The 19,305-nt window shown below is 34.5% G+C and overlaps 1 protein-coding gene across 20 annotated transcripts in view; it reads right to left on the minus strand.

Annotated features, from left to right (window-relative positions):
* Positions 1–19,305, minus strand: part of CSNK2A2IP (casein kinase 2 subunit alpha' interacting protein) — a 287,809-nt gene that overhangs the window by 162,174 nt on the left and 106,330 nt on the right. Inside the window, exon 3 of one of the 20 annotated variants that reach the window (XR_013158582.1) lies at positions 5,692–5,842. The exons of the other annotated variants lie outside the window; for them this stretch is intronic. The gene's annotated coding sequence lies outside the window, so the exon portion shown is untranslated. Of the gene's footprint in view, positions 1–5,691; positions 5,843–19,305 lie in introns of those variants that run through there. 20 annotated transcript variants of the gene reach the window in all.

Raw genomic sequence — 19,305 nt, forward strand, 5'->3', positions numbered from 1 at the left:
TGTGTGGATCTATCCTAATCTAGCATGGCAAGTATACAAGAGATGTAAGGATGCCAGCCTTGCAGTTCTGGTGTTAGCTTAGTGTCTAGCTATTTAATTTAAAGTATTTCCCAAGAAGTATGGAATTTTAAAAATTCATCATATGAAAAGTATAAAAAGTAATTTGCCCTAACTATGGTTCTGTTTTCAATTAAGAGGGGCCTTTATTACTGAGATCTAGCGTATTGTATAAGATAATAACAAGAAGCTAAATTCTGGTTGCAGAAAACTCCTGTAAAACACAGTCACATACTGGTATTTTCAGTCTAATTGATGTAATGAAAGTAAGCATTTGGATAAAAATGTAACACTATAGGCAAAGAAAATCGGTTCCCAGTGAATGAAAAAGTAAGACCTTGCATCCAAACCAAGATTATCTTATCTAAATATGCCATGATAATTTCTCAATGAGAACAAGAAAATTCTATTTAACAAAAGGGCGGCCATTTATATTATCTAAGAGATTATCTCCCAAATCATATCAGCTTTTCAAAATTTATGTCATTCTACCAAAACTAAAGAATTAGATTTAAAAAAATAGCTCTATGTTTTAAGGATTTAATCCAGCATATAACCAATCACAGAAATGTACTATATAACTTTTTATTGTTTTTTATTTCTAGTACAAAAGAGCTGAAGGAAGAAATACACTCAAAATCACTTAATGTGGTAACCAAGAAACATATTCCATTTAATTTCTGTTTCTTTTTCTTCTGAAGGTAATAAAATTTCCTTCCTCACAGAAGCTAGATTTTTCAAGTAAAAATGTGGAGTAGGCAAGATTCAGATACATTTAGGTCTTCCAAACCCAGACTATGAATAAACACACTTTAATTATTTTCTTGGCAAGAGTTAAAAAAAAAATAAACAGGGATATCTTTAAAAAAAAAAGGTTTACACCTTTCTCATGCCAGGTGATGATCTAAATGGAATTAATTTTGCTATTAATATATTGTTTCTTCCCACTCTAAATTCCTGAAGGACTCATAAACTTCTCTAGGCAGCACCTAGTTAAATTAGGCATTTATTAAACTGTGCTATCCTTTTAATTCACCTTTGAACTCTTGGAAACATTTATTAAGAGGCAACTAAAATCTCATTTTCACCTGGAAATGACATTTGAATCTACAATTTAAAAGATCACTTATCCTTTTTTGTGTTTGTTTCTTTTTGAAATTCAAATAATGACTTAAAAGAATGTAATATTTTTATCTGCATCTGGTCAGGCTATTTCCTGGCATTTGAGATGAAGTAACAAGATAAATGTAATAAAATGTTGCAGAAAGATGCAGAGATAATCTGTAGAAGACTTCGAAAATGCAGGGACCTTCAGGTGCATTAGGAAATGTACCTTCTGTTTACAAATATACAGACTCCATACACCTAAAGTCACTTGAAGGAAAGGGAAAAAAAAATTGAAAAGAACAACTTCAGTTTCTCTGTGCAAACAAAAAAAGCAAAATAAAATCAACTTTAATATGTATTTGTGTGAAATACATTAGAAAAAGGTATTGCTTTTAGAAACTTTAGCAGTGACTATCCTAAAAAATCTTTAAACCGTTTAGTTCAAGTTACCCCTCCCCAAACACACATCAACCCTTTTCCCATATGCACTTTCATTCACCTATTCTCTGGAAGAGTTCTTATTTCTTACCTACCAGAGATCTTCTATACATTTCCAAAGCCTCTCTCACACAGCTCTTTGAAGCCTGAAGCTTTTATTTAATATCTGCATTAAACTATAGTAGGCTATTTTGTGTTCCTAACTACTCAATTTCCTTTGCTACTGAATTCACTTCTGGTTCATTTAACAAGAATCTTCTCTTTAATTTCAATAGTTTTCTAAATTTTTATCATTTTCCAGAAGAGTCTGTTACCACTACCGTTCCTTGCATTCACATATCGCTGAATTCAAAATCCAAATGTAGAATTCATGGTAAAGAACTCATCTTGAAATATTTTAATTGCTTCTTACAACCTTCACAAATTTTAGAGCCAAAAGACCTCAAATGTCTAGTTCAAACTTTTCATCTAAGGATGAGGAAACCGAGTCACACAGAGATTAAGTGACTTGCCTGAGATCTTTTAGCTATGTAATGGGATCACATTTTCCAAAGACTATCCTGGCTGATACCTCGTGTCCTTGCACAATTGCAGTGTGCCAGATCGCTCTCAAACTGTACAAGTTTGGAAACTAGATCATAAGCTTACCCAGATAAAATGACTAGTCAAGTCTTAGTCAGAGGTCAACCATTAGATTAAAATTTTTAAGCCAAAAAATACTTTTTTAAGAAAAGCATTGAATTCTAGTCCCTATACAATTATTGGTAGTGCCACTCTTTCTTGATTTTTAAAATAATCTAAACTAAAACCAAACCAACCCATTAAAAAATGTAAAAACTATCATTTGTAAAAAATGATAAAATAACTTGTGTTTTATCAAATTGTTTTATTTTATTAGACTCTGAGTTTCTTTATAATAGAGGTCTCCATGGGCATTCAATAAGGAACAAATTGGCATAGAAACACATGGGGCACAGTTCTGAGGCATTTTATTTCTTATTGAAAAGACATCATAGCTCTCAAATAGCAGATGTGCAATAACAGTGGTACAAAAAGGCAGTGGATGGAAGGTAAAAGAAAAGTGAGATAAGTAAGGTTTTAGAAATTGGGGGAGGCTGAAGGATAGAGAGTGGATAGAGATTAGAAAAGATTTCATGGAGAAGGTGCCATATCTGGGAGAGAATTTAAGGTTAAATACTATTTCAAAAGGTAGAAATGTTGAACCAGGAATCAAGGCAGAGGAAAAAGGATAAGCAGACTGAGGGAACATGAAGTAGTTGAGGCAGATTGAAGCACAGCTGATGTCCATGGGTGTGGCAAGCCAGTACTTTGGGTACAATACAGACAGGGATGCAAACGTATGGCTGATGGCTTTATGTCATCCAGCAGCCAGTGGGGAACAAGTAACACTCTCAGAGAAGGTGAAATAAATACATTTTTTGTGGTAATCTGATAGCAATTGATAGATTTACAGTAGAAAATTATTTAGAAAGTTGTTGCAAATATCTAGCTATGAAGTAAACAGGGAAATACTATGCCAGAATCAATGAGATTTTTTTAGGAATTAGTCAGATTTGGGTTTGAAATACAGGCTCTGCTATTTATTGAGTGTTCTTGAACAATTTTCTTAGCCTTAAGGGTCCTTCTAGGAATGACAGTAATAGGGAACTCAGTGCTATACTAAGAATAAAAGAAATAAAACATTTATCTCAGGGTCTAGAATATAGTCAGTACTCAGGAAATGATAAATATTATTAAAATTGGCAATATTAAAGAAATGGATGATGGTAGTAGCAGTGGGAACAGAAAGGAAGGAGAGAGGAGATAATAAAATAATAATAAAATTCTAGAGGTAGAATAGACAACTAGGACTCTTGAAAATTATTTTTAAAACTCGGCTGAGTTAGGTGAATAATCAATCCTCGACAGCAGCACTCGAACATGATTTGCATGTATGCCAAATTCTTCAAACATTTTATTATTTGTGATATTAATAAATTATTTTGACTTGGAAAAATTAGCTAATCTGTAGGTTTTCTAACATAATATACAGCTTTATACAATATGAACTTGAAGATCTTTCCATTGCAAAACAGATTGAAGGTATTTAAGAATAGTTTTGTGATATTATTTTAATTAAAATGTCCTTTCTTGGTCCATAATTAATGAATGTATTTCACAGTTTTGTAGTTCCTATACTAAACTCCAATCAAAACTAAAATATAGTAGCTTCCATTTAACTGAGGGCAGTACGCCATGAATTCCAAATCATCCGCCACTAATCGAGCAGGGCCGTTAGTATTGAATTGACTGTGTTAATGGCCCTCCAACAGGACAAATGTTCAGATACCTTCAAACAAGTTTTTAATTTTACAAGAGAGACAGCAAGCTGAAGAGTGTGGTACCATAGGCATCATATTAGTCAAACACCAAATGGAAAAGTGGAAAATCATGTAAGCGCAAAATAACTAAACTTGGCATAGAGTTAACATTTTGAAAGATAGTATTCATGGTCTGATAATAAAAAGGGGCCAAATGTTCTTTGTTCTAATTAGTAATACAATGATTGAATTAAGCAATAGATTTCAACAAATATCTTAGTTTCCAGGCCACATAAGGCGTACCCACATGATCGGTTAGCTTAAACAACGGGAATTTATTGGCTCACAGTTGTGAGGATAGGAAAGGTCTAAAATTGAGGAGTGAGCAAGGCGATGCTTTCTCCCCCTAAATTCTAACATTCTGATATTGGTTTCTAGTAATACATGGGGTTCCTTGGATTGTATCCCTTGTGAGGTCTTTTTTTCTTCCACCTGGGTTCTGCTGGTTTCCATTGGCTTCCAACTTCTAGTCCCTCCCTTCATTTTCTCCCTGTCTAAACTTCTCCAACCCAATATCATTCAGTTGGGCCTCATCTGAGCTAAAATAACATCTTCAAGAGATCTTATTTACAGTAGGTTCACATCCACAGGAATGCAAATCAAAATCAAAAGCACATCTAAATTAGAGAACATAATGTAATCCACCACAATAAAGAATTATTGGAGTTTTGCCTCCAAGTATGTTGTACGTCATTCAAACCTACAATAGATTTTTCCTAATCATGAACACAAGTGATGATCTGAAGCTGTAATTACCCCCAAAACAGCATATTCTTAAATTCAATCTGTTCCTGTGGGTGTGAATCCACTGTAAGTAAGACTTTTTGATGAGGTTACTTCAGTTAAGATATGACCAGTCTCAATCAGGATGGGTCTTAATCTTATTACTGGATCATTTATATACAGAATGGAAATCAGAAAAAAAAAAGAAAAGCATCAGAAGGATCAGCCAGATCCCTCTGGAGAACAACAGAGTCTGGAAGAGAAGGGAGAGACCAGCTCAATTATCATGTACCTTGCCACATGATAAAGTAAGAACCAAAGATTGCTGGCAGCCAGATCTAAATACTGGTCTTCAGAAAGAAAGCATTGTCATGATGATGCCTTGATTTGGACTGTTTCTCAGCCTGAAACCATGAGAAAATAAATTTCCATTGTTAAACTGACCCCTTTTATGGTATTTGCTAAGCAACCTAGGAAACCAAAACAGATTTTTGTACAAAAGAATAAGGTGCTGCTGTTGCAGATACCAAAAAATGTGGAGTCAGCTTTGGAATTGAGTAATAGGGAGAGGCTGTAAGAATTTGATGTGTTTTATAGAAAAAAGTTAGATTGCTTTGAAGAAACTATTGGTAGAAATATAGATGCTAAAAGTCCTTTCAGTGAGACCCTTAGGAAAAAAAATGATGACTGATTTATTAGAAATTGGAGGAAAGGTGATTTTTGTTTTACAGGGACAGAAAACTTGATGAAATTGAGGTTTGAGGTCAGATGGGAGACAGAAATTGAGAGTGATCAACCTGGATATTTAGCTGAGGAGATTTCCAAGGTGGTTTATCTTTGTAGTTTATAGTAAAATGCAAGAGGAAAGGGATAAGCTGAGAACTGAACTCCTAGACACAAATAAACTGGAAATGGATGGTCTGGAGAATTCTGAGTTTCCAGAAAGTGAGTCCCCAGACAATAGCACTTCACATGAGGATTTAATTGAACATGGAGCCAGTCAGCAATTTCTGTGGAATTCAGGGTTATAATGCAATTATCCAGAAGGATCTTTGGAAAGTTCTTTTGTCTGATGACTTTCACTACATGAAAGACCAAGTTTTTTCTTCAGTGTATATAATGGAATCACTGCCAGCCTGGAATAAAAGGGACAAAGAAGTTTCAATAGAAGGCATTCACATCAAGGGCAGAAGCAGGGAAACTCAGGTCTTGACCAAAGACATCTTCTCAAGTCAAGAGAGCAGGTCCACCTATGTGTGTTTTAAAAGTAAGTCTGCCCCAGTGCTTGGAGAAGGTGAGCTTTTCTCCCTGTGGTTCGGGTTGAGTGCTGTCACATTAGCGTTCTGGGGGATTAAAGCCTGCACTCGAGGGACTGCAGAGTGCCTGGCTGCCATCCCAATGCTTGCAGAGGGTGGAACCTTCACTCCAGTGTTCTTGGAGACCATGGACACTGCAAGCACTTGGAAGTGTGTAATTGCCACTTCACCAGGCTCGGAGGACTAAACATCCTTCCATAGATGGCTCCTAGAACTTGAAATTTAAAAGACTATTCCCTGTCAGGTTTTGGAATTCTTTGGGGCCCTTGCCTCTGTTTTCCTTCCAATTTCTCTCCATGGGAATGGGAATATTTATCTTATGCCTTTCACAGGTCCAGAGACGGAGGGAAATCGCTCTTCAGGACACTACACACATGTAAGTGATTTTGCTCAGAATTTATACTTAATATTTTTGCTGAAATAACTTAAGGTAGGGATATTGTGATCGAAGAAATGTATTTTGTGAATAGAAAGAACATGGCATTTTTGGGGTGCAAAGGATGAAGTGTGGAGGCTTGAAGCTTATGTACCCCAGAAAAACATGTTCTTAAATTTAATCCATTCCTATTGGTGAACCCATTTTTAGTAGACATTCCGACAAAGTTAGTTAAGGTATAACTAGCCAACCTCAATCAGGACGGGTCTTAAACCTATTTCTGGAGTCCTTCATAAGCAGAATGAAACTCAGATGAAGATTAAAGTCACAGAGGGAACAGCCAGATCTTTGCCATCAACAGAAGAGAAAGGAGACACCTGAAGACATCACCATATGCCTTGCCAAGCAACAAAGTAAGAACCAAAGATCGCTGGGACTCAGCCCCAGAACACCAGATTTTCAGGTTAATAATATAATATGAATAGTATGAATTCAATTTTTTCCTTATTGGTACAATGTAAAAAGTACCCAGCAAACTAACTGACCACCAAAATTCCATGTGCTCTTAGGACTATAAGAGATTTTCTTTCTTCCTGGATAAACAGATAACATTTTCAGAAGATTCAGTTCATCAGCTGCAAACAGCCCAATGTTTTAATTATTTTAATTATGAACTTGTGTAACATTTCTTTTCATTTAACATTTTTTACACTTGTATTTTATAATTAAATTTAGATTTTGTTTAAATTTCATGAAAAGTATATTTAGTCAAAAATCTGTCTTGTTAACATGATATAACTCAACCATCAGTTAACTATGAAATTAGGCCGGAAGTGCTTTTTAGTATCAAAGGACATTTTCTAAGGAAAAAAAATCATTTATACTCTTTTCTAATTCATATCAGCTTATGATGGTTACATTCAAGTGTCAACTTGGCCAGATTATGATATCCAGTTGTTTTGTCAAGCAAACACTGCCCTGATTATTCTGTGAGGATATTTCATGGGTTAAATCATCAATAAGTGTGGTTGATTACAACAACATGCTTCAACTATGAGAGAAGACTCATTTGATCAGCCGGAGGCCTTAAAAGGAAAAAAGTGATGATTTCAGTAGTCAGAGGGGAGAATTTCCATCTCTACCTCAGCCAGACAGTTTCTGCTGGGAAATTCTTCAAAAAACTTCATTGGAATTCCCAGCCTGCAGTCTGACCTACAGAATTTGAATTTGCCCATCCCCACCATTCTGTGTGCCGATTCCTATAACAAATCTCATAATATTTAAATAATATATATACATAATATATATATCCTGTCAGTTCTATTTCCTACAGAACCCTTGCTAATACAGAATTTTTTACAAGAATTGGTTCTTGAAAAACAGAATCTTAGGGATGAGATTTCTGATTTGGTTCAAGAGTTTTGGGGATTGGTTCTCTAAACCTATTATATGCAGACAATTAGACTCTGTCAGTTCAGATGAAAACAACAATTTTAAAACACCCTCTCTCAGAAAAGACAAATATTTTCTTTCCTTTCTATTTTCAGATGAGCCACCTCAGAATCAGTCTCTTTTACTAGAGCTTTATTGAAGACTGAAAGAAATACCAATACACCATAACATCCCAGTTTTTTCCAACAATTTCTCCAGTATTGACAGGCAAGTAGTATGTATCACCAAGTATAATAGTAGACAATGTAATCAAATGCTTCTTGTCACTTAATAGTTGCCATCAACTTCCAAGCTACAAATAAAGTACCCTTCAGACAATCTCCTTCACACTGCCAATTCCATATTTAAGTTCTTTTATTTGGAGTACCCCATTTCTGGGCATAAAATTTTATTTGAGTTGAGATATATTTGTCCAAAAATAACAGAAAACATGGGGTAAAATGACTTAAGAATTAGAAAATATATTGCCTAACATAACATGCTCTTGGCATGAGCAAATGGCCAGCCATTCTTACAAACTGGGACTTTGAATAAAAATGATGCTTAGAAATTCAGAGCAAAGACTGAGTATCCAGTACAGCGGAACTGGCAACAGCAGCAGAAACAAATTTCAAGGGCAGAAGTGCTGCTATACAGTAACCAACATCAATGTCTAAACCTAGCAGAAGTGGTACAAGCATTGTCTGTACTGTTTTTAGCAAGAGAATAAGACACTGCTCTCAACAGACTAGATTTGTGGTATGTTTTGTTACTGTCATTCTAGCTACTGCTGAGGTTCCTTTATTCCTGACCATATTCCAACTCTGGTCTTGGTGTCTTCCAAACAATGAATAAATTCCTTTCCTGCTCAAAGCAGGGTGTATTTTTCTGGCTTGCAACCAAGAACCCAGACAATAGAGTAAAACTGTGGTCTTTAAATGTCACTCTAAAAAACCGCTAAAGTATAAAAACGGAAAATTAATATGTCAGTATTAATCAGATATTGAGATGGTAAAGAACTATATATGTACAAAATAGGGAAGCAATAATAAAGAATAAAGAGATTTGGTCATTTAAAATCAAAATTATCTTAGGTCAGTAATACCATAAATAATATTTAGAACAACCTAGCAATTGAAATAAAATATTTGCAAAAAAAACTTTACTATATAAAGGATATACAAATCAAAAGCAAAAAAAGAAAAGCAGACTAATAAAATGGATAAACAGGAGCAACTTAAAAGAAGAAATATGATTAAAAAAAACTTATAGATCAACAAATAATAAAATAAAAAGTGATTATTAAATGAAAAATAAAAAGTTATGTATCATCTTAAATTTAACAAATCAACACTGTTTCTAAAATAATGTTCAATTTCCATGAGGTTCCATAGACATTAAATCCTCATAACACCAGGTAGGATTTATTATTCAGTATAAAGTTTTTAAAATGTTATTCAGTCATTATATTGAGCCTGAAACTTGTTCATACTCTTACACTCATAATACTGCTTCCAAGTGTTAAGCACTAATCAAAGCTATAGGGAGAAAGACATATGAACTAGGTACAAGGACACTTATCCTTAATAGCATTAGAACTTTGGAAACAACCTAGATAAATAATAGTCAGGGAATCACTGAGTCAATCAGAATTCATTTACAATATAAAATATTGGAAAATCAATTTTAAAGTGTACTTTCAAATAATTAATTAATAGCATGGAATATTAATCACCAATAATGTTAAGTGAAATGTCCAGTAAACAGTGTTTTGTATATTATAGCACTGTAGTCAAAAGGAAATACACACAAATCTAAATGCTAATTATCTCTAAATGATTGGATTTCAAAATATTTTATTTCTTGCTACTTAACTATGTCTTTTCCCAATTAAGTTTGTATGTATTTTGGAAAATTTTATTCAATTTCTAGGCAATAAATTTCATATAGATGATTAGATAGATAGACAGATAGATACAGTAGAGAAGTAGATGCTCCATATGTATATGCATTTCATTTATGCTTATATATGTGTAATTTAATTAATTTTACATTGAAGAGAAATAAACTAAAATATGAAATTAAATAAATTTTTAAACCTTAGATAAACATTTTCATTGCCAATAAATATCTTTTCCTAAAACATTCCTCTAAATTAACAAATGTGAAAAATATTAAATGCTGGGGTCACTATTGCAATTTTTTTAAGTATATTTTTCTTGAAAGAGCATATTTAAATTCTCTGCAAAAATAACTTTGTTAATTATTTCATAAAAATATTAAAGGCATTTCAAATATCTAAAGGAATATAAAAATCCATTTTAATAGATTAAAAAATTTTATAAAGAAGGTAAAATATAAAGTCCAAAGTACAAAATATCCCCTAAAAATAACAAACTTTTGAGGAAAAGACAACATGACATTAAGGGGAAATGGCTGGAGCATTCAAAGAAATTTTACATGAATTTAGAATATAAGTAGATCCTCTCCACTGTCCCAAATCACTTATTCAATACATAGTTGCTTTGTTTCTCCAAAAGCATGACATTTTTACTTGTTTCATTTTTTGTCCACTTTTTTAGCTTTACTTTTCCCAGAATTTCTAATTGGCTTTCGTTTTTCATGCTGACAGAAGACACAAATCTGCAGCACATCACGAATTTCTAAGTTCTTACCCATATAATTTGTGACTCATGTTACTCTGAAACCCCAAACATAATATTTTAAGTTGAACAAATGCCTACAAACTTGCTGCATTTACTGTAATCTATAATTGATTATTATATTCTGGATCACTTCTACGAATATTTTAAGTCTAATTATTAATTTTTCTCAATTATAATATTGTTTTGGTAGAGTGGATCATCAAATCATTTTTCCAGAATTTTGGAGTCCTAGCTTTCAGTATTTCTGATATGAATGGTAAGATATGAAATACTTACCATTCAGTATTTCTGATATGAACCCTACACAGACTTCTAAATAGAGCCATTACCTTATTTAGAAAAAGAAAAAAAAAAAACCTCATTGCTGGGGAAGTCAGACAGGCTTAGCAGCCTTCTGCCAACCTTAGACTACCACTCTTCCTGTTTTATCGCGCGCAGATGTTTCAATATGTTTCCATTCCTGTTGCAGAAGGAGCATATTAGGTCTAATGGAGCAGCCTGACAGAGAGACCTTATCTGAAACCAGAACAAGCAGTTACAACTGCTTGCCAGGTCTGGAACTGTGCACAAAAGTTGCTTGATGACTGCTTTGTGCTCAGTGGCAGGGCTCCCTTGCCCTGCAATTGCATAAATACCTGCAGACATTCCTGCTCTCTGAGGCTGGGTGTGTGGAGCTGCCATCCACCTACACTGAGACAAGCAGTTTACCTCCCCAGGGGACCAGCTATGACATAATCTCTTTGCTTGCTTTTTTAGACTCTGTGCTATATAAGCAACAAAGCAGTCATTTATTGAGAATCTCTGATGTGCCTGAGCCTATGCTCCTACAAGGTACCTTGTAGCAACTCACTCCACACTCATTTGTTTTTCTCTCAAAGCTTTTAGAATGTTTCTTAACATTAGGAGGTCTGAAATATCCCCAGTATGTGTCTAAGTAATGGGCATGGGTGGGGAGGTGGGGGGGTACACATTGGTGTTTGTATAGGTGGGGTTTTCCCCACTTTATTTTTAGTGCTGTGGTCCACTTAGTGTCTTCAATTGTTCCTTGCATTAAATTGGTTCTTTCCTTCTAAAAAGAGTGAATATTTTTTATATTTTATAGTCCTTTTCCTCTACTTGCTTTATTTTCTCCTGAAGTTCTTACTAGCCCAAAATTCACTTCTCTGCATCTGACCTTCAGGTCTCGTCTCATTTGTTCTTCTCTGTGTCTTTGTCTTTCTACAGGCTGGTAAATTTTCTCAAATTTATCTTCTGGTATTGCCAATAGATTTCCAGCCCTTCTATCAAATATGATTCATCAGTAATTGCCTTTTTAATTTTTAGAATCATTTTCTTATGTTATCACTCTCTCCCTACATACATATATCAGGCTTTTCTTGTTCTGCGGATGCAATATCCTCTCAAAGCTCTCTTGTAATACTACACACTCTTTAGAAGGCACAGTGCTGAGTGGTAGCGAGCATATACTTGTTGCAAATTAGTCATGTATGTAAAGTATAACAAAGTAAGATGTCAAACTGTAATCTGCTGGAGGAAAGGCCCTAGAAAATGCAATTATCAAGCAAGAGTTTAGGGGACCATTATGAGGAAGGTTGGCTTTTAAAGGGTTTTGGGTATTATCGAAACCTTCAATAAAGACCTATTAGAAAAAAACAATTTTTAGCCTAGATGGTTTCTCATTTAAACCAAAAATTAAAGAGAATATTGTCTTTCTCAAAGAAGCAGCTACTTATGTAGGCTGAAAATCAGGTAATTTCAATGTTCACAGGTTGGACAAATTATGCATTCTCTGTCCTAAATTAACGATAATGTGAGCCAAGTCAGAATGGTGAAAAACTACTAAAGATAACGCAGGGACAGGGAAGAGCCAGAGAAGTGGGAAAAGAGAAGTCCCACTCAAGTCCTTCCCAAGTATAGCTTATTGGTCACCTCAAATATGGCCTGCTAGTCAATTCTTGCCTGATAAAAAATGATTACCCTACCTGAGAAATTAGGATTTAAAGGATGAGTAGGGTTGCTGAATCATTACATAAATATTCCTTTTTGCTTTCTGGTGTATGGAAGTAGACAAAGGGAAATAAGTGAAATCTTTGAACTGTAATTCAACTGCCTTGATCTTTGATAATGATTGTATCACTTTTATCTTGTGCCCTTGTGGTTGCAAAAACCTTGTGTCTGACATTCGCACCCATTTTATCCAGTTTTTCAACTTTGGAGTCTTATGGTCACTAAAGATAGTCCTGAATGTTTATTAATGAAGGGTCTTGGATCAGCTTAGAGCTAGCCCATCCCAAGTCCAAAATTTTCTTGATAATGAGACTGGATATAACCAAAATAGGCCTGCCTGACATGCAGCAGCTTAGACTTTAATCTATAAGTGAAATCACACCCATCATCATATTAAGGCTGACATTTTCTTACATATGTTCTGTGACTAAGCATGCAATTAACCTATGCATGCTCAATAATTAGATCACTTGTAATTACACTGCATCAGGAGCCATTTTGCTCATTATCCTAAAACTGGCCCATCTTCTGATACTATAAAATTATCCTAATACTGCAGCTCTGGTAGACAGATTTTGGTGCTGATGGGCCATTTGATCTCCTTTTTCATGCCTACAAATAAACTCTGTCTTTGAAACCCTGATGTCTCAGGAATTGGTCATTGAGCACATCATGCAGATAACTCACTGCCTTTGTCTGGTAACAATTTGGCAACCCCTAGGTGGGATGCTGCCTGAGGCTCTGGAAGCCTTTTACAAGTAAGTGCAGTAACCAAACCTTGCACAGTTGCTGGACTCTATTTAGTCTAGAGCCTTGGCAATCAGGGTTTTGTCCGTTGTGTCAGCACTCTAGACCCTATCGGCAACTTAAAAAGTTTTTCTGTTGTGCTGGCTTTCTAAACCCTTTTAGCAACTTAAAAACTTTCAAAGAGAGCAATCATTTCCAGTTCCAAGTCCGGAGTGGATCATCAAGGCAAAAATGGATCAAGATATTAGTACGGGGGGTTCTGTTTCCAGAATGCTCCCCCCTGTTCTGACCTCTGCACCTGTTTTCTGGGTACCATTCTGTATGGGGTTTGAGACCCTGACCTAAGTTTGTCTGTTGAGTATACTTGTGGAAAATAATCAAATTGTTGTTCAATGAAATTAAATATGCCTGCTTGACTGTTACTGGTATGTTACCTAGGTAACATAGTACTATATAGTACGATATAGTACTATTTAATGCTTGTTTAATTGTTACTTGTGTTACTTTGATATAGTATTTAATGCCTCTTTAATTGTTAATTGGTGTATTTGATGCAGTTATTAATGGTTGTTACTTAAATATATAATAAATGTCAAGTATACTTAAATTTGTTAGTTTGTGTCTTACTGTATTTGTGTTGGTCAAGTATTCCTAAATTGGTTACTGTTTACGGTAATTCTTTAAAATGGGAACCTTGGGATGTATTGAAAAATTATAAAGATTTTAGTCATGGGTCTATGAGAAAAAGTTTTATTTCAGTAACACAATTTGGCCTCAGTATGATTTAGAATCAGGGGAGAAATACCCTGAAAGTGGCTCTAAAATTGTTCTGCAAAAGGGCAGAAATGGGATAAGATAATGTATATTCAATCCTTTATTTGTCCCTCTCAAAAGCATTTCTGTGTTCCTGTTTCTTGTGATTAACTTTCTATTTGTGTCTGTCTACCTGGTAAATGCATATTCTCATACTTCTGGATATTAATAGCAAATTAACAAAAATTCTTAAAGAGCTCTATTCAAAGAGCTTAAAGATAATAAAGCAACTTTATACATAAACTATTACTCTAGGAGTCCCAGAGGAGGGAAAAAAGAAAAACCCTCTGGACAGCAGGATTCAATGTTTTAGTTTTTGTAATTACTGTAAACAAACCTGGACATTAGAAAAAAACTTCCCCTGGCATTTCCCTAAGTCAGCAGAAGGCTGCCAGAGGGCTGCCTCTGGAAAAGGCACAGTTATTTTCCAATTGTCTGGGTCGTAGCTCTACGTGAAATAGACCTGATAATTGGAAATAATTTAAAAAAGGGCATAGGAATTCTCAAATTCTACCACCCTCACCTAAAACTTTTAAATCCAAGTTCAACAGGACAGGCCTCATTCTTTCTGTCTCACCTATCCTACTCCTGGGTCCTAACCACCTAAAGCAATTATGAGGGAAGGGAAAGATGTGGGAGCTGTGGTTTAGAATTTTTTTTTACTAGGCCTGTAGATTAGAAATGCTAGACATACAAAAAATGCTTTGGAATAGGTCATGTTATTACAATTATTTTTTTCCAATAATACCTTTGCAATGGTAACCATAGTAAACAAATCATTATTAAAATATAAATAGCCTTGGGATAGGAGCAATTGACTAAGTTATAACTGACAAGTTTCAATAAATAAAATGAAAGGTCCTTGAGAACAATGGAAAAGTTTTCCTGGATTTAGACTTGGGACAAATTAAACAATTTCAATACATTTTCCAGAGCTCGATACTCAATGTACTTTTAAGGGTGTTTGTAATTTTAGGATATTATGAAAACAAAGAGTTTTTTTAACCTCCAATAGAAGGAATCAAAAATTGTAGTGACAAAATCTAGTCTGATGCCTGATTTTATGATGGTCACTTGAATTGAATGAATACAATTTTATTTGCTTAGTTATGTTTTCCCTAAATTTATACTAACTTACTGATAAAGTAAGCTAATATTGTAAGTACATTCTCAAAATTCTTCTTAAAATAGCCTAACCAGACACGTTGCATAAACTTAGCATTGTACCTGGCAAAGATGACACTATATAAAATGTAATAAAAATAAAAATATGCTGATACTTCAAATACATCTTATTTAAGAAATCAGTTAAGTTTAGTAAGAAATATAAATGAAAGTTTTGTAGCCTTGATTACCTGGATTTCAAAGAATCTGGCTTTTAAATTACTTTGCCATTTGTTAGCCCCATATGTGGAAGAATTTGAATTTGTTGTGGTTTTGTTAATGTCAATCAATATATTTTTCTTAGAAATTATTGTCATAAATTAGGAAGACATAATTCTCAGCTTCATGGAATTTGTACTCAGGTTAGAATATATATATACCAGAGCATAATATAAGACAATAGTAATAAAGGAAAAAAAATGCTTGCAAATTTTTAAAAAGCAGATAGATAAAGAATAACCTTAGAAGACCTCATGGTAGAGACGGCACTTGTAGTACTTTTAAATAAGAAAGTAGCATTCAAATAAATAGCGCTCTGAACTAGTTTTTAAAAGCCGGAACTTAATTTTGCAAACTAATGCACTCCTGGTGTTTTTTAGTTCTTGGGAATAACATTGAAAAACATTGAGTTTTCTTCTGGATATGAATCCTTTAATCATTGAAGAAATTATTATGTTTCAAACTTGGGCTCTTCTGACCTTTGAAGGTATTTCTGGATTGGACTGATAAATTTTAAGTATGTTGTGAAGTAATCATTTGCTCATTTTGAGTATAAAGTATATAAATGTCTGACTGCAATTCAAACCCAAGCATACTTTTCTCTTCCATTATGTTGTAGTATCTCTGTCTCTTCTCCCCATCAGGAATATGGTTACTGGAAGATAGTATGCATGTTCAAAGAGCTTTGTGAATTTATTATCAAATTCATTTCTAATTATATGCAGTCTGGATAAGTGAACACTACAGCTGGGATGGATTTTTAGTATGTCCCATACTAAGATAGCCATATTTTTTTATTAAAGTGAATTTTGTTTGTATCTGACTACAAGCCCTGAATGAATATTGCAAGTTTGTAGGTTTGAGAAAGCGAATTTTGTTCCTTCTAGTTATTGCTTACTACAAGCCCTAAATAAACATGGAAAGCTCTAGAAGGTTTATAAAAGTGAATTCTATCTGTCACAGTCAGTGATAACAAAATATTTAATAAGCCTTTTTGTAATATTTTTGAGAAAAGGATTTTGTGACAAACCATGTCTGCATTCAAAACTAAAATTGAGTTTTCTCTCTGCTAAAATAATGTGAAGTGTTAATCTACTCCTAATGAAAAGTATTAAAAGTTTTTTTATCCAAGTTACTTTGTCTAAAGCAAAGATTTTATATCAAAATATCCTTGTAAATGTTTTATTGACCTTGCCACTGACAAGTCTTCTTTTAAAGAAAACTGTAACAAAGGATTTGTTATTTCACCTTGTAAAACTGAGGTGCCAAAACAGTTTAACTATTTACTAGTTTAACTATAACTATGTTAGTTATTTTAACATAGGAGGGGTTTGAGAAGTGTTATAATAGTTAAAATGATTTTCTATCCTTTTGTTAGCTAATTTTATGTAGATAAAGTGTTATTCATCTATTTAGAGGTTGTAAAAGAAAAAGCTCTTACAACAGGCCCATTTACTCTTGAGCTTTAAGTGTTCTGTCTAAATTCTGAGATGCTTTGTACCTTGCATAATCTGGAAGTTCCCTGGAACTATCTGCATGACAACTGAGACTCAGAGATAGAACTCTCCAGTTCTGAAAGTCAGCTTCCCTCCATACACCAACTGTTAAGGAAATTGAAAAAGAGACCATTCTCTGACCATAGATGTGAATGAAGCTGATCTGGTTAAGACTAAGGTAAATCAGAATACAGGGTAAAAGATAATATTTTCTAAATTTTAAAACTTTAATTTCTGTATGAGACCAAAAGAAGAGATGGATAAGAAGATTGAATGCTCTCAAGATGTCAGTTCTACCCAAACTGATCTACAGATTTAATGCAATACCAATCAAAATCCCAACAACCTACTTGGAAGGCTTGGAAAAGCTGATTATTAAATTTATGTGGAAGGGAAATAGACCCCAAATAGCTAAAGAAACCCTAAAAAAGAGGAACAAAGTGGGAGGACTATCACTTCCTGACTTTAAAGCTTACTATAAAACTACAGTGGTCAAGACAGCATGATACCAGCACAAAGACAGAAGGATTGACCAGTGGAACAGAATCAAGAGCGCAGAGACAGACCACCAAATTTATGGACATTTGATTTTTGATAAGACCCCCAAATCCATTGAACTGGGACAGAATAGTTGAACTGGGACAGAATGGTCTTTTCAATAAATGGGCATGGGAGAACTGGATTTCAATAGCCAAAAAAAATTAAAGAGGACTGTACCTTATACCCTATACAAAAATTAATTCAAAAATGGATGAAAGACCTAAATATAAGAACCAATACCATAAAACTTCTAGAAGAAAATGCAGGGAAACATCTTCAAGATCTTGTAACAGGAGGTAGCTTTTTAAATTTTACACCTAAAGCATAAGCAGTAAAAGAAAAAATAGACAAGTGGGAATTCCTTAAGATCAAGAGCTTCTGTGACTCAAAGGACTCTTAAAAAGTGAAGAGTAAAACAGCTAAACGGGAGAAAATATTTGGAAACCACATATTGGATAAAGGCTTGATATCCTGTGTACATAGAGAAATTATGCAGCTCAACAACAAAAGAACAAACAACGCAATTATAAAATGGGCAGAGTATGTGAATTAAGACACTTTTCTGAAGAGCAAATACAGATGGCTAAGAAGCACATGAAGAACTGCTCATCTTCATTGGCTATAATGGAGATGCAAATTAAGATGACAATGAGATATCACCTCACACCTATAAGAATGGCTGCTATTAAACAGGAAACTACAAATGTCGGAGAGGAGGTGGAGAAATTGGAACACTTATTCACTGCTGGTGGAATGTATAATGTTGCGGTTGCTAAGGAAGACAGTTTGGCGATTCCTCAGAAAACTAAATATTGAATTGCCCTATGACCTAGCAATACCAATATTTAGTATATACCCAGAAGAGCTGAGGACAGTGGCATGGACGATTGCACACTGATGTTCATAGCTGGCACTATTCGCAATTACCAAGAGATGGAAACAAATCCAAGTACTCATCAACAGATAAGTGGATAAACAAAATGTGGTATATACATATGATGGTACATTATGCAACAGTAAGATGAAATAATGCCCCAAAACATATGACAACATCAAGGATGAACTTCGAGGACAGAAACCTGAGTGAAATAAGTCAGACACAAAAGGACAAATATTGTATGCTTTCGCTACTGTGAGGTAATTTAAGAGATTATACTGTAGAATATAGCAGACCTAGAGATGCACAGAAACTAGAGACAGAGGAAAGGCTACCCAAAGAGGTTGAATCTAAAGGCAAAGGAATGGATAGAAGTGATGATAACTAATTAGCCAGTGTGTAACATTGCCACATGAAGGTGAATATGACTGAAGGGGGATTATAGTGCCATGTATTCCACTGATTAAATTTATAATTATAAATTAGTTCTCACATGAACTATTTCAATAGTGGACAAGGAGTCCATTGTAGAGGGATATAGGGGGAAAACTAAAAAATGCATGCTATGGCCAATAGTTAACAGGCAGTGAGTGCTAAACTCCAATTATCATCACTCCAGTAGTCTCTTAAGAACACCTAGAGCTCAAATTGAGACTCATGTTTTAGTTTGCTAGCTGCTGGAATGCAATACACCAGAGCTGGATTAGCTTTTAATAAAAGGGGATTTATTTAATTAGTTCTTTCAACTGAGGTTCTTTCTTACAAGGGAAGGCACAGGGCGCTCTCTGCTGGCCTTCTCTCCAGGCTTCTGGGTTCCAACAACTCTCCCCAGGGTGATTCCTTTCTGCATCTCCAAAGTCCTGGGCTGAGCCACAAGTGCTGAGATGAGGTATGCTGAGCTGCTTTGGCTGTGCTACTTTGAGCTCTCTCATTTAAGCACCAGCCAA

This window comes from Tamandua tetradactyla, chromosome 10, assembly GCF_023851605.1.
Source record: "Tamandua tetradactyla isolate mTamTet1 chromosome 10, mTamTet1.pri, whole genome shotgun sequence".
NCBI lineage: Eukaryota > Metazoa > Chordata > Mammalia > Pilosa > Myrmecophagidae > Tamandua > Tamandua tetradactyla.